Source organism: Saccostrea echinata, unplaced genomic scaffold (assembly GCF_033153115.1).
Source record: "Saccostrea echinata isolate AGI-Se365-2 ecotype Australia unplaced genomic scaffold, CSIRO_AGI_Sech_v1 ptg000023l, whole genome shotgun sequence".
NCBI classification, from domain to species: Eukaryota; Metazoa; Mollusca; class Bivalvia; order Ostreida; family Ostreidae; genus Saccostrea; species Saccostrea echinata.
The window spans coordinates 7,232,376-7,248,260 of NW_026889772.1; the positions used below are offsets into that span (position 1 = coordinate 7,232,376).

The 15,885-nt window shown below is 33.3% G+C and overlaps 1 protein-coding gene and 1 long non-coding RNA gene across 2 annotated transcripts in view; both read left to right on the forward strand.

The window, feature by feature from the left end:
- LOC133191138 (proliferation-associated protein 2G4-like) overlaps positions 1-15,885 on the forward strand; it is a 146,659-nt gene that overhangs the window by 49,601 nt on the left and 81,173 nt on the right. The window lies entirely within an intron of this gene.
- LOC133191407 (uncharacterized) lies at positions 1,173-3,249 on the forward strand. The gene is made up of 4 exons (XR_009721681.1): positions 1,173-1,403; positions 2,190-2,564; positions 2,690-2,787; positions 2,967-3,249. It is a non-coding gene; the product is annotated as an uncharacterized LOC133191407 (long non-coding RNA).

Consider the following 15,885-nt stretch of genomic DNA (forward strand, 5'->3'; position numbering starts at 1 on the left):
AAAATCCTCATCACTAAATTTTATGTATCTTTTTGGCAGTTGGGGTTCTTTGTTTCTTAAATGTTGTCATGTTACTCATCAAATCGTCCAGCTCAGACTCTTCATGGTCAGACATCTAATTCAAGAATAAAACACCACTATTATCCAGTTAATCAAATGCATGCAAGTGAACATTAATTTAATCGACTAAAATATATATATTTTTAAAAACCAGTAATTGGTGTGGAGGTTGTATTGTTACAAGCTAATCGATATGTACAAAAAATAATTAATTTTCTTGAAACATATTGAGAAAAAAAATCGATGAGAACTCATTCGTATTTTTTTTTTCTCTTGCTTTACATACATGTACTGTATGATCATCAAGTAGCAGGGATCTATATACGTCCCTGCAACTTGCAAGAAGTAAATAATTTGTAAGCTAATGGTAAAGCGATACAAACAAAACAATGTTATTTAAGGTGACCTACCTCGCTCATGATGATTATTTCTGCGTCTTCAACTTCAGAGTCGATTTAGTTCCGAGATAATTCGGGCTGCAATCTGTAAAACGGAAGTAACATTCTATTAAATTGATTGTCGATCCCGATATATGTAAGTCGATCGTTTTTTTTTTTTTTTTGTGTTTTTTTTTTTAATGTTTTAAAAAACTGTAAAATACTTACCGATAACAGTTTACTAGAATCTTCTATGGTTTTCTCGCTATCAAAGATTCATGTTCTTGTTATTTATGTCTCGGCAAATTTTACACATTTCGATCACAAATTCTGTAACTTGTAATACATCTCATATTTTTATTCTCCATCGTTCCATAAATTAACGAGCTGAAATTTGCTAAACTTTACAAACGCTTTCCGTAAGTAACCTTCTTTTATTTTGTTTGGTTATTCCATGATTTTCCAATGTGTCGAGAACAACTGTAAACTAAGGTGTTTTCTCAGAGGCCAAGGGGAATCGCCTTACAAAATGATCTCAGTGAAATTTATTGATCTACACATTGATTTGCATCTTAAAAAAAAATTCGACGAATTAATACTAAAAGAACGCATTTTATTATTTTGAGAGACGTTTTTTGGGGAAAAGTTTGTAATAGCTTTTGTATCGATCCCGTCGTGAACCTCAAAGAGCATCTTCGAACCGGGGCTGCAGAAACTTGATATCCCACGCTATCAACAATGATCAAAATCCCGCCCGCATGGTCATTTCAAATTCTGTTGCTTTGAAAGAAACATTGCCCTGCCGATTTCTACTTGTTTCTGACAACTTGGTTTTACTTGAAAGTGAAAATACTTCGATGAGGATTGCAGTTTGACTGTTGTGGGCGAAAAAGACAAAACGTTGACAATAAGGACGGAATTCGAAGTGAGATACCATCATTCATGGCCCCATCATCAATGTTCATGGTAAGAATTTTTTAGATTTTCATACTCCAGCGAGGTTAACACTTTGAAATATACCATATAGTATTATTTATAAAAAATTAAGAAATGTGCTTTTAAAATCATTCTGTTAACATGGTTAATGATTAGATTACATGTAGCATGCGTGTTTGTTTACGCATGGAGACCTGTCGTATTTGTAAACTACTGCTGTTGTATACTCCATGATTTTTTTTTAAAATTATCTTTCTATTGCATAATTATCATTTTTAGTATTTAACATTTCGAAAAAAATATATACAAAACAAAAAATATACGAGTCGGGTTCAAGATGAGGGAAATATAAAGTCGCATGGATCACAACATGGTATGATGGATTTGCCACACGGCGCGGTGGCTGTCTTAAAAATTTTACTAGACAAAATAATTACAGTAATTTTAATAAAAAGCTGTCCTGATAACAAATAGAGTGCACTTTCTGATAAGCTGATCATGTTTACATGGTTAAGGTGATGTTTAATGGGTTGCTACATGCATAGGTGGATAGGAAACTTTTCATTTCATACCCAATCAATATATATATATATATATATATATATATATATATATATATATATATATATATATATATATATATATATATATATATTCTTTCATTAACTTTCTTGTATTCGTTCCTTCCTACTGACTTACAAGGGGTCTGTTTTGTGTTTCTTAAATGGGGGGGGGGGGGGGGGTTCAAGCTCAGATATGCTACACAAAGCTCACATTTCTTGGTGATAATTTTGTTATATGTGTGTGTATTTGTAGATGATGAAGAGGAACTAACAAAGTTTGCTATTCGGCATGCAGCAAATTATTAGGAAACTTGCAGGAGAAAGCCAACATATTCCAGAGAGACTGTTTACTTTCTCAATCTAAACACAGAGAAAGCAAATGGGAAGAGAACAAGGGCTCCAACAGACAAAATAAAAGAAATTAAGGAACACGATGAAGAGTTTATCCCAAATAAGAAGAAGAAAAACACTGAGGATACAAGAGAGAAGAAACAGGAGCTAAGTCCCAAGGAAAAGAAGATACCAAGTCACAAAACTCCTCCTTTGAGAAAACACTCTACTACCAACATCCTTTCATTGGTAGTAGTAGTAGATATTAGCATTTCATCCCATGGAGGATTGTGTTGAGGTTAGATAATAATAAAAAAATAAAAACCTAAATAAAGTATTTGTGTAATAGTAAAATACACATTCAATATTTGATATATTTAACTATATGCACGGCTTTAATATATTTCTATTCCTATCATCCAGATAATCAAGAAGCAGGCTTCCTGTGTCCAGATCCTCCTTCTTCAGAAAAACCAAGGGAGAATGACCAGGATATTTCACCCCCTGGAATATCTGAAGGGGTAAGATTTTCATGCCCCCAATTGAAGGATTGGGGATATATAGTGTTTGGTCTGTCTGTTTTCCTGTCAACCCATTATGTAATACAACAATTTTTTTTTCTCTAATTGTAAATACTGATCTTGTTGGACATAATGTGATTTCAGACCTACATTAAAGCATGGCTACAATTTTCCTTCAGGTTATGCCCTTGAGTGGTGTGGAGAAAATGAAAAGAAAAAGTGAACCAAGAACTGAACAATGCCATCACAGAGCAAGTCTCATTGCAGGACAAAAATGTAAAAAGGAACAGAGGAAAGAAAAATATGAGAATGCTAAGAAGAGCTCAGTGCACGATACAAGATAAGCTAATGTAAAACACACTTATTGCGAAGTACAATGAATGAACAATTTTAATTAGACGTAGTTCATTATATCCGTTAAGTTCACAGCAATATTCTAAAACTTAAGGAAATGAAAATCACTATAACCATGAATTCATTATAAGCATCTCTGCTGTAATACAAAGTCATCAGAGATTGGTACACTGTATTTTCAAGATAATTTATATATTTTTGTATAATACAAATTTTGAATTTTCCTTAAATGGGAAGATTTATTAATGTAAAGTTTATTTGAATGACATTTTGTAATTTTTGTTGTCCATCAAAATGTTAAGAAAAACTGCCTTTGAATGTCATTTAAATTGATACTAAGATATGGATGTTTTGATAAAATAAATACAGTTTTCAAAACATGTAATGTATTTTGTGTATATCATTGTGTATTGTACGCCTGGACATTTTTACGCCTGGACATTTTTACGCCTGGACACTACGATCTTTTACGCCTGGTCTATTGAAGAGGCGTAAAATTTGCATATTACGCCTCTTTTTACGCCTGGTTTCCGTCTCATTTGACGCCTGGTTTACTTATATGGTATTGAGTCAAAATCCGCCTGGTTTTTGCAGAGCATGACGCCTGGTTTACGTGTTATTACCAGGCGTACAATTTCGTACAGGCAGTTGTTAGAATGGTAATTTAATTGTGTCCATTACAAGAATTTGGATAAATGTATATAAAATTGCGCTTATATAGGTAGAAGTGGCACTAAATCCTGATTTCTGCAGAATATTGAATTTACTAATGTAGGACACATGAAGTCATGTAACAGAGGCAGCAGGTTTCCTGCCAGTAAATATAATACCTAGCATTTGTTGGCAACTGGAGACACAGAACTTGTATTTGTATTTATCAAACATTGCCTGTGAGATTAAACATTATTCAGAAGATTGATTATTGAATAATCATTACCAGTGTAACCCACTTTATTTCTGTTACCAGTACTAAACTATTTCATTTAAAATTGAGAGTTTTTCTTTTTTGTACACTTACTTTAATAGATTGTTTTAATCATTTCTCACAGACTGTGGAAGATATACTGGAAATATTTATTAGGAATTTATTCATGTTCATAAGCCATCATGTATAGTTTTGTTAACGTTCCATCAAAAGTACTAATCTTAATAAGGTGTTAATTTTCTTATGAAGTGTTATAAGGGATAACATGATAATTATCATATTGTTGATTTATTATCAGTATTTCAAATTTCTCACAGCAGAGCACTTAAAAGAACTGAAAAGAAAGGAAAGAAAAATTGGCCTTTTTTCTTTGTATTTACTTAAAGAGGTAAAATCATTGCAAGCTTTCACTTGCTACAAGTATCTTATCATAACTTTTTTTATTGATTTAGATTTTTTATGAAAAAAAAATCTTGCGATCAACAAAGCAGTATGATTTTGTATTTTGCTCACAAAAGTTTACTTTTATTTTTTATTTTATATTTTTCTGTGTGACTTTCAGTTGACTTGTTACGGATATGAAGTATTACAGAAGGTAAACTAAAGTACCACAGTCATTTTTTAGCAGTCTTACAATGCTTAGTTTTGCATTTTAAAAAAATTTTTTTAGAATATATTTTATCCTTTGCTCTCTAGTAAGACTTGTATTTCTATATTTTTAAAAGTTATTTCTCAAAATGATATTTTGTTGTACTTTATTAACTATCTGTGGAGTGTTATAATGTATTTATAATTTATATTAATATTGTATACATGTACTGTAAAGCTGTCTGATTATGAAAATGTTGGACTGATGATAAATAGACAGAAATGGGTATTTGATGCATCAGATCATATCCAATTCACATCAGAAGCAAAACAAAGCTGAGTTTGGTGAGGAATTTATCTGTATTGGAAGGGAAGACAATAATTTAAATGAAAAAAAAGATAAAAACAGTGATCAAACTTAAAAATCCATTAAAGAGTATGAATTGCAAACAGGGAAAAACACTAACCCCTGGAAACCCCAGAGGTGAAAGCGGGTGCTTAGGAGGACTGGGCACTCCCTGTGGACTGGTGAGCCCTGTCCTCTGTATTGATCAGGTGTTTAGGAGGACTGAGCACTCCCTGTCTACTGGTGAGCCCTGTCCTCTGTATTGATCAGGTGCCTAGGAGGACTGAGCACCCCCTGTGGACTGGTGAGCCCTGTCCTCTGTATTGATCAGGTGTCTAGGAGGACTGAGCACCCTCTGTCTACTGGTGAGCCCTGTCCTCTGTATTGATCAGGTGCCTAGGAGGACTGAGCACCCCCTGTCGACTGGTGAGTCCTGTCCTCTGTATTGATCAGGTGTCTAGGAGGACTGAGCACCCCCTTTCGACTGGTGAGTCCTGTCTTCTGTATTGATCAGGTGTCTAGGAGGACTGAGCACCCTCTGTCTACTGGTGAGTCCTGTCTTCTGTATTGATCAGGTGTCTAGGAGGACTGAGCACCCTCTGTCTACTAGTGAGCCCTGTCTTCTGTATTGATCAGGTGTCTAGGAGGACTGAGCACCCTCTGTCTACTGGTGAGCCCTGTCTTCTGTATTGATCAGGTGCCTAGGAGGACAGAGCACCCCCTGTCGACTGGTGAGCACTGTCCTCTGTATTGATCAGGTGTCTAGGAGGACTGAGCACCCCCTGTGGACTGGTGAGCCCTGTCCTCTGTATTGATCAGGTGTCTAGGAGGACTGAGCACCCTCTGTCTACTGGTGAGCCCTGTCCTCTGTATTGATCAGGTGTCTAGGAGGACTGAACACCCTCTGTCTACTGGTGAGCCCTGTCCTCTGTATTGATCAGGTGCCTAGGAGGACTGAGCACCCCTGTCGACTGGTGAGCCCTGTCCTCTGTATTGATCAGGTAAATGGAATAATCCGTAATCAAAGAGGTTAAAAAACAATGACCTAACAATTGGTGGGAAATGTGTGTCAGAAAGAATACAACTCATAGAATGACTATGTAAAAAGCTTATTATAATGACCATAGAATTTGCAAAATGCTGACTAAAAACTACATTGTTAAAAGCCCTGTAAGATCAACATTTGTCAGTAGTCTGCATTGGTTTAAAAATTGATTGTACAAACAATATACTCGTGTACCGATTCCCTTTAGACTGAAACAATATATGCTGGTGATAATGGAATATTACTACATGCATATGGGAAGTTGGCGATAGAAAAGCTGAAGTCATCCCGTTTAAAATATAGTTTAGTCATCCCGTTTAAAATATAGTTTAGTAGTTGATCATTAACATCTAAAGTCAGTAAAACATTCAATTATGAAACTAATTTGGCAGAATTCGGTGTCTTATTTTGAGCTTACTGGGATATATTACTTTGACATATGAATTAAATTAACTAAAACGTCATCAATAAATCAATATATATATATATATATATATATATATATATATATATATATATATATATATATATATATATATATATATTAGGGATGTCAAATCGGTCAATATTTGATAATCGGTTACTCGGACGATTTTCCGATCGAGTACCCGGGTACTCGGAAAAAGTACATGTAAAAATTTGGTGAATGTTCAGAGGTCTGAATACCCCCATCGTTGTTTTCCATGTACATATTAAACATCGAGCCCAAGGAAAACGAATTTTTTTACTTAATTTATGTATCAAACAAACTCAAATTTTGATAATATAAAGACATGATCAATTAATACACCAATAACTACAAAATTAATGTTTGACAGTTTTTTGTTTAGGAAGAAAATTTGATCAACGGAAGAGAAGGACGCAACTTAGTAATAATTAGACTTGTAAAAGAGAATATCTTTGGGAATGGACGTTGTCGTGATCGCGAGTCGTATATTATTTACATTTCCAAATGTTTTCTTTGTGATAACTCTTGAAACTAGTGTCCTGTACAAAATTTAGAATTTTTTAATTGTCATATACAAATTTAAATTGAAAAATTCTAAATTTTGTACAGGACACTAGTATTTACAACTTCACCCGTCATGCATAAATTATCCCACATTTCCAACTGCCGTTGATGCTCTGGCATATCAAACAAACTAAACAGTGATTCCTTAAAAATATGGTTGTTTCCCTCCGTATACACTAAATTTACTATGCACAGATGATTTTTTGCATTTTTTTAATCTTCGTTTATTTTTAAATATTTCTTCACTTTTGAATTTACGTATGTTCGATTTCGCTACTGTAACATGCTAATAAATAATCTAAGGATAATTAATAGATCATAATTAAACGATGTTCTTTGAAAACAAATAATTAACGCCATTCAAAAATTAGGGTCACAAGAGGTGGGAACAGCTGTATACATACGGTGTCAAGTGATTGGTCACGGTAATTGCTGTATATACATCATTACATGTACACAGCCACAGGCGATAACGGGTATTAACTGGAGTATGACGCTAATTACTGCTAAAGACATGGACAGTGCATACTTAAATAACATTTTGGATAAGTTTTAAATAAATATATGCACTTTGAAATATGAAAAAAAAAATATACATCCGAGTAACCGAGTACCGATTTTAGTATTCGATACTCGGACGTTCGATCGAGTACCCGGTTAACCGGGTACTCGTTGACATCCCTAATATATATATAAGAAAGGAGCACAATAAGTTCCCATTAGAACTCCAACAGACTGTTGTAAGACATGGTCCTCATAGACCACATAGATATTGTCAATGAGGAACTCGGCATCTTCTTTATGTCAACTTCAGTAATTTTGTAGATAACCAATCACAAGGTATGAAAATTTCCTAATCCATTTTTATTGAAGAAGCAGTTGTCTAGGATGTCAAAAACTCTCGTCTTTCCTGTGAGGAACAATTGTATTAAACGTTGAAAAGTTCTGCATTTTAATGTTATTGGTCTTGGGGAAAATTTCTTAAAGTTTTTTGGGGGGTTTTGAGGAACTAGATTTGATTTACACCACTTCCTGTATATTTTTGTTTAAAGTTTGTTCTGAACAGCAGTTAATATTTTCGTGAGGCCCAAAAGTAGGAGGAGATTGTTTGATCATATTCTCGACCCTGCAATAAATCTTGGTAAGGACTTCTGAAATTCTGGATTCCAATATGGGTACGGTAAACCAAATTCACACCCGTTGACTGGAATGTAAAGTATTTAAAAACTGAAACGTGATTTTGAAGAATTTCAGCGTTCAAAATGGAATTGTGTAAGCTGGATTTCCAGATGTGGAATTAAAACCTATTTCTTAAACGCAGCCCTACAACCAATGATATTGTTACAAACTTTGTCAACTGGAAGCTATAACATACTTTTATGTAGTGTTATTCCTTTTTTACTTCTAGTCTGTGGGAAGGAGGAGGATAGGGTTTGTGTTTTGCCCTTTAATTGTATAATGCGATTCTCTAATATACCTCGAACACTGTCCATTCTGACTGTCGAGGTCCTCCCCTTCATATTTACCCCATCGTCTGCCATACTTTCGACGGAACTCGGAATAAATTTCTGTCACCATTTGAAAGATGTGTCCTCCCAGTTTTGGAACTTTTAAAATGATTGCTTTCAGGTTGTCAGTTTGAATTACATTGTATATTAAGATTACAAGTACACTAATTGCGAGATAAAAACAACTTTTTTTCTAGATATGTTTACGTTGAGTATTCATTTGAGGGATTGATATAAGTGTAAAAGTAATTAACCTTTTTTAAACCAACCTATTCGAAAAAAAAGAAACAAACAGAATAAATACATTTCATTCTTGTAAACTGCAGCCACATTTCCTTTCCTTTCAAAGTCGAATAATAGAGAATATAAAATAAATTGCAGTTTAGATTACATTTGATATTGGTTTCTGATTGGAAATCAGACTTTTACTGATGAAAAAGCCATGATATTGTAATATGCATTGCATTAAAAATTAATAAACACTTCCAGTATAAATAATCGATGAACCTATGTTATGCCACAGGGATCGACATTAACGGTTGTCCGATTGCCCGGGACAAGTAAATTCTCAGTTCGGGCAAGTGAAACTGTCAACTTACTTGTCCGATCGGGCAAGTGAATTTTTCTGATAGAAATGTATATTGGTATCTAGTTTACATTAATTATAAATAAAACAATAGATTGAACACTTGATTTCTGCCAGATACGTGACTGACATTGCTCCCTTGGATTTCTAGATTATATCGTTCATTAAAAATCGGGTTCTTTATTCTTTTTATTAAATGTTAATACGCTCTACGTATTACAACTTTGTTAACTACTTAATTCATTCACAATGACAGAATGTAACATGACCTATCCTGATCAAGATATGTATGTTTCATGCAACTATCTTCCTTAGTGTTGCATCAATCAAAATTCACAAAACAAAACGATCCTACCCAAAATGATTTTTTATTAAAAAGGAAATGGATGGTTATTGATGCATTGCACATGCCAAGAAATCCCGTCCATTTTTCCACAGCGATACAGTCAATAAAAGTGTAATTGATGCAAATCACCCATATTCCCCTAACGCTGGCGAGACAATTAACGGCAGCAGATTTGAGGGGGTGGATCCTAAGTTTTCCGTTTTCTTAGTAAAAGAAAAATAAACTTCTACTCCAGGAAGTAGCCTCCTATGCCCTGAAAAAAATAGTTCCTGTCAAAAACCTTTAATTGTTTACAAAATATGTAAAATGCACTAGACACAGGTACCAAAATTGTAAAAATAGACTGGAAGGAAATAAAAAAAAATTCAAAAGGAAAAAAGAATTATTTTATATGTATGGAACTACAATTGACTAAGTTCATTTTCATTGGTCAATGAGCGGTATGATACCTTAATAAGGCGCGAGACTTGAGGCCTCGAGACTTCCACAACAACCAAGTTCATCGTGCCGGATGTTAATTTATACTCGGAAAAAAACTATTTTGATATGGAAACACCGAAAGATTTGAAAGGCGTCTAATTTTTACTGAACAATTAATTAGTTTACTACAATCTATTTCACTTTCTTTTTCTTCTATTTTACTTTTTTTAACCGCATATGATTTGCATGGAAAATCCCCCCCTTCAATAAAAACAAGACGGGAAAGAGGTGCAAAGGCTTCTAAATAATAAGTATTCTAGCTTTAATTTAAAACCAGTAAAACTTAAGATCCTTCCCTCAAAACTGCTGACATTAATTGCCTCGCGCACATCTCCCTGGGGAAAAATCACAGATAAACGCTAATTCCGCTTTTATTGAGTTCGCTCTAAAACTAGAATGCGTACCTTTTCTTGGCATGGTAAAATACATCCCCTCCTCCCCCCCCCTCCCTTTTCAGTGCTTCTGTTTGTTTGAATTTCATTGCCAATTCATCAATTTCTTTTAAAATAATATATTTAGACAGAAAATGACTTAATGTCGATTTACTGTGTCGAGCGAAATGCATGAAACCTGCAGAACACCATAACAAATAGATAAAAGTAACACTCTCTAAAATTATTTATGCACAAATAATTAAAAAATTTAGAAATTAAAAAAATCGCTCCTAAAAAGAGCAAATCATGATAAGGCCAATGTTCTTATACATGTATGTGCACAATTTTTCTGACCGTAAAATACATCCCCTCCTCCCCCCCTCCCTTTTCAGTGCTTCTGTTTGTTTGAATTTCATTGCCAATTCATCAATTTCTTTTAAAATAATATATTTAGACAGAAAATGACTTAATGTCGATTTACTGTGTCGAGCGAAATGCATGAAACCTGCAGAACACCATAACAAATAGATAAAAGTAACACTCTCTAAAATTATTTATGCACAAATAATTAAAAAATTTAGAAATAAAAAAAAATCGCTCCTAAAAAGAGCAAATCATGATAAGGCCAATGTTCTTATACATGTATGTGCACAATTTTTCTGACCGTAAAATACATCCCCTCCTCCCCCCCCCCCCTCCCTTTTCAGTGCTTCTGTTTGTTTGAATTTCATTGCCAATTCATCAATTTCTTTTAAAATAATATATTTAGACAGAAAATGACTTAATGTCGATTTACTGTGTCGAGCGAAATGCATGAAACCTGCAGAACACCATAACAAATAGATAAAAGTAACACTCTCTAAAATTATTTATGCACAAATAATTAAAAAATTTAGAAATAAAAAAAAATCGCTCCTAAAAAGAGCAAATCATGATAAGGCCAATGTTCTTATACATGTATGTGCACAATTTTTCTGACCGTAAAATACATCCCCTCCTCCCCCCCCCCCTCCCTTTTCAGTGCTTCTGTTTGTTTGAATTTCATTGCCAATTCATCAATTTCTTTTAAAATAATATATTTAGACAGAAAATGACTTAATGTCGATTTACTGTGTCGAGCGAAATGCATGAAACCTGCAGAACACCATAACAAATAGATAAAAGTAACACTCTCTAAAATTATTTATGCACAAATAATTAAAAAATTTAGAAATAAAAAAAATCGCTCCTAAAAAGAGCAAATCATGATAAGGCCAATGTTCTTATACATGTATGTGCACAATTTTTCTGACCGTAAAATACATCCCCTCCTCCCCCCCCTCCCTTTTCAGTGCTTCTGTTTGTTTGAATTTCATTGCCAATTCATCAATTTCTTTTAAAATAATATATTTAGACAGAAAATGACTTAATGTCGATTTACTGTGTCGAGCGAAATGCATGAAACCTGCAGAACACCATAACAAATAGATAAAAGTAACACTCTCTAAAATTATTTATGCACAAATAATTAAAAAATTTAGAAATAAAAAAAATCGCTCCTAAAAAGAGCAAATCATGATAAGGCCAATGTTCTTATACATGTATGTGCACAATTTTTCTGACCGTAAAATACATCCCCTCCTCCCCCCTCCCTTTTCAGTGCTTCTGTTTGTTTGAATTTCATTGCCAATTCATCAATTTCTTTTAAAATAATATATTTAGACAGAAAATGACTTAATGTCGATTTACTGTGTCGAGCGAAATGCATGAAACCTGCAGAACACCATAACAAATAGATAAAAGTAACACTCTCTAAAATTATTTATGCACAAATAATTAAAAAATTTAGAAATAAAAAAAATCGCTCCTATAAAGAGCAAATCATGATAAGGCCAATGTTCTTATACATGTATGTGCACAATTTTTCTGACCGTAAAATACATCCCCTCCTCCCCCCCCCCCTCCCTTTTCAGTGCTTCTGTTTGTTTGAATTTCATTGCCAATTCATCAATTTCTTTTAAAATAATATATTTAGACAGAAAATGACTTAATGTCGATTTACTGTGTCGAGCGAAATGCATGAAACCTGCAGAACACCATAACAAATAGATAAAAGTAACACTCTCTAAAATTATTTATGCACAAATAATTAAAAAATTTAGAAATAAAAAAAATCGCTCCTAAAAAGAGCAAATCATGATAAGGCCAATGTTCTTATACATGTATGTGCACAATTTTTCTGACCGTAAAATACATCCCCTCCTCCCCCCCTCCCTTTTCAGTGCTTCTGTTTGTTTGAATTTCATTGCCAATTCATCAATTTCTTTTAAAATAATATATTTAGACAGAAAATGACTTAATGTCGATTTACTGTGTCGAGCGAAATGCATGAAACCTGCAGAACACCATAACAAATAGATAAAAGTAACACTCTCTAAAATTATTTATGCACAAATAATTAAAAAATTTAGAAATAAAAAAAATCGCTCCTAAAAAGAGCAAATCATGATAAGGCCAATGTTCTTATACATGTATGTGCACAATTTTTCTGACCGTAAAATACATCCCCTCCTCCCCCCCCCCCCCCCTTCCTTTTCAGTGCTTCTGTTTGTTTGAATTTCATTGCCAATTCATCAATTTCTTTTAAAATAATATATTTAGACAGAAAATGACTTAATGTCGATTTACTGTGTCGAGCGAAATGCATGAAACCTGCAGAACACCATAACAAATAGATAAAAGTAACACTCTCTAAAATTATTTATGCACAAATAATTAAAAAATTTAGAAATAAAAAAAATCGCTCCTAAAAAGAGCAAATCATGATAAGGCCAATGTTCTTATACATGTATGTGCACAATTTTTCTGACCGTAAAATACATCCCCTCCTCCCCCCCCCTCCCTTTTCAGTGCTTCTGTTTGTTTGAATTTCATTGCCAATTCATCAATTTCTTTTAAAATAATATATTTAGACAGAAAATGACTTAATGTCGATTTACTGTGTCGAGCGAAATGCATGAAACCTGCAGAACACCATAACAAATAGATAAAAGTAACACTCTCTAAAATTATTTATGCACAAATAATTAAAAAATTTAGAAATAAAAAAATCGCTCCTAAAAAGAGCAAATCATGATAAGGCCAATGTTCTTATACATGTATGTGCACAATTTTTCTGACCGTAAAATACATCCCCTCCTCCCCCCCCCCCCCCCTCCCTTTTCAGTGCTTCTGTTTGTTTGAATTTCATTGCCAATTCATCAATTTCTTTTAAAATAATATATTTAGACAGAAAATGACTTAATGTCGATTTACTGTGTCGAGCGAAATGCATGAAACCTGCAGAACACCATAACAAATAGATAAAAGTAACACTCTCTAAAATTATTTATGCACAAATAATTAAAAAATTTAGAAATAAAAAAAATCGCTCCTAAAAAGAGCAAATCATGATAAGGCCAATGTTCTTATACATGTATGTGCACAATTTTTCTGACCGTAAAATACATCCCCTCCTCCCCCCCCCCCCCTCCCTTTTCAGTGCTTCTGTTTGTTTGAATTTCATTGCCAATTCATCAATTTCTTTTAAAATAATATATTTAGACAGAAAATGACTTAATGTCGATTTACTGTGTCGAGCGAAATGCATGAAACCTGCAGAACACCATAACAAATAGATAAAAGTAACACTCTCTAAAATTATTTATGCACAAATAATTAAAAAATTTAGAAATAAAAAAAAATCGCTCCTAAAAAGAGCAAATCATGATAAGGCCAATGTTCTTATACATGTATGTGCACAATTTTTCTGACCGTAAAATACATCCCCTCCTCCCCCCCCCCCTCCCTTTTCAGTGCTTCTGTTTGTTTGAATTTCATTGCCAATTCATCAATTTCTTTTAAAATAATATATTTAGACAGAAAATGACTTAATGTCGATTTACTGTGTCGAGCGAAATGCATGAAACCTGCAGAACACCATAACAAATAGATAAAAGTAACACTCTCTAAAATTATTTATGCACAAATAATTAAAAAATTTAGAAATAAAAAAAATCGCTCCTAAAAAGAGCAAATCATGATAAGGCCAATGTTCTTATACATGTATGTGCACAATTTTTCTGACCGTAAAATACATCCCCTCCTCCCCCCCCCCCTCCCTTTTCAGTGCTTCTGTTTGTTTGAATTTCATTGCCAATTCATCAATTTCTTTTAAAATAATATATTTAGACAGAAAATGACTTAATGTCGATTTACTGTGTCGAGCGAAATGCATGAAACCTGCAGAACACCATAACAAATAGATAAAAGTAACACTCTCTAAAATTATTTATGCACAAATAATTAAAAAATTTAGAAATTAAAAAAATCGCTCCTAAAAAGAGCAAATCATGATAAGGCCAATGTTCTTATACATGTATGTGCACAATTTTTCTGACCGTAAAATAAATCCCCTCCTCCCCCCCCCCCTCCCTTTTCAGTGCTTCTGTTTGTTTGAATTTCATTGCCAATTCATCAATTTCTTTTAAAATAATATATTTAGACAGAAAATGACTTAATGTCGATTTACTGTGTCGAGCGAAATGCATGAAACCTGCAGAACACCATAACAAATAGATAAAAGTAACACTCTCTAAAATTATTTATGCACAAATAATTAAAAAATTTAGAAATTAAAAAAATCGCTCCTAAAAAGAGCAAATCATGATAAGGCCAATGTTCTTATACATGTATGTGCACAATTTTTCTGACCGTAAAATACATCCCCTCCTCCCCCCCCTCCTCCCTTTTCAGTGCTTCTGTTTGTTTGAATTTCATTGCCAATTCATCAATTTCTTTTAAAATAATATATTTAGACAGAAAATGACTTAATGTCGATTTACTGTGTCGAGCGAAATGCATGAAACCTGCAGAACACCATAACAAATAGATAAAAGTAACACTCTCTAAAATTATTTATGCACAAATAATTAAAAAATTTAGAAATAAAAAAAATCGCTCCTAAAAAGAGCAAATCATGATAAGGCCAATGTTCTTATACATGTATCTGCACAATTTTTCTGACCGTTCCATAAGGAAATTTTGTTTACACTGAAACTGGAGAGAGTCAATGACTTGAAGGCAGCATGTGTAAATGCTTCCATACACGTTTGGACGTTATTATAATCGTTAAGGAATATTTCTGAATTAAATGTAACATCCCCCTGATGAAGACTGAAAAAGTACATAGTATTTTTTTTAATGATAAACGAGCTCTTTAAGAAGGGATAAAAGCCATTGACAAAACATTTGAAGACACAGAACTGAAGAAATATTCACCTCAAAGCCCTAGATAATTTTATTTTAAAAACATCAATAGCCACTTTTATATAACATCATTTATTATCTATCACAATATTAATTTTGAAAAGAATAACAGAAATTCAAAAAAAAAAACCCATCTGAGAATTGATTTAGAGGATCGTTTTCATAGGTATTAATTACCAGGAACAATTAACTAATTATAATCCTTAAGCTTACTGATGAGTAAAATCTCCGAAGTCTTTCCCATCACC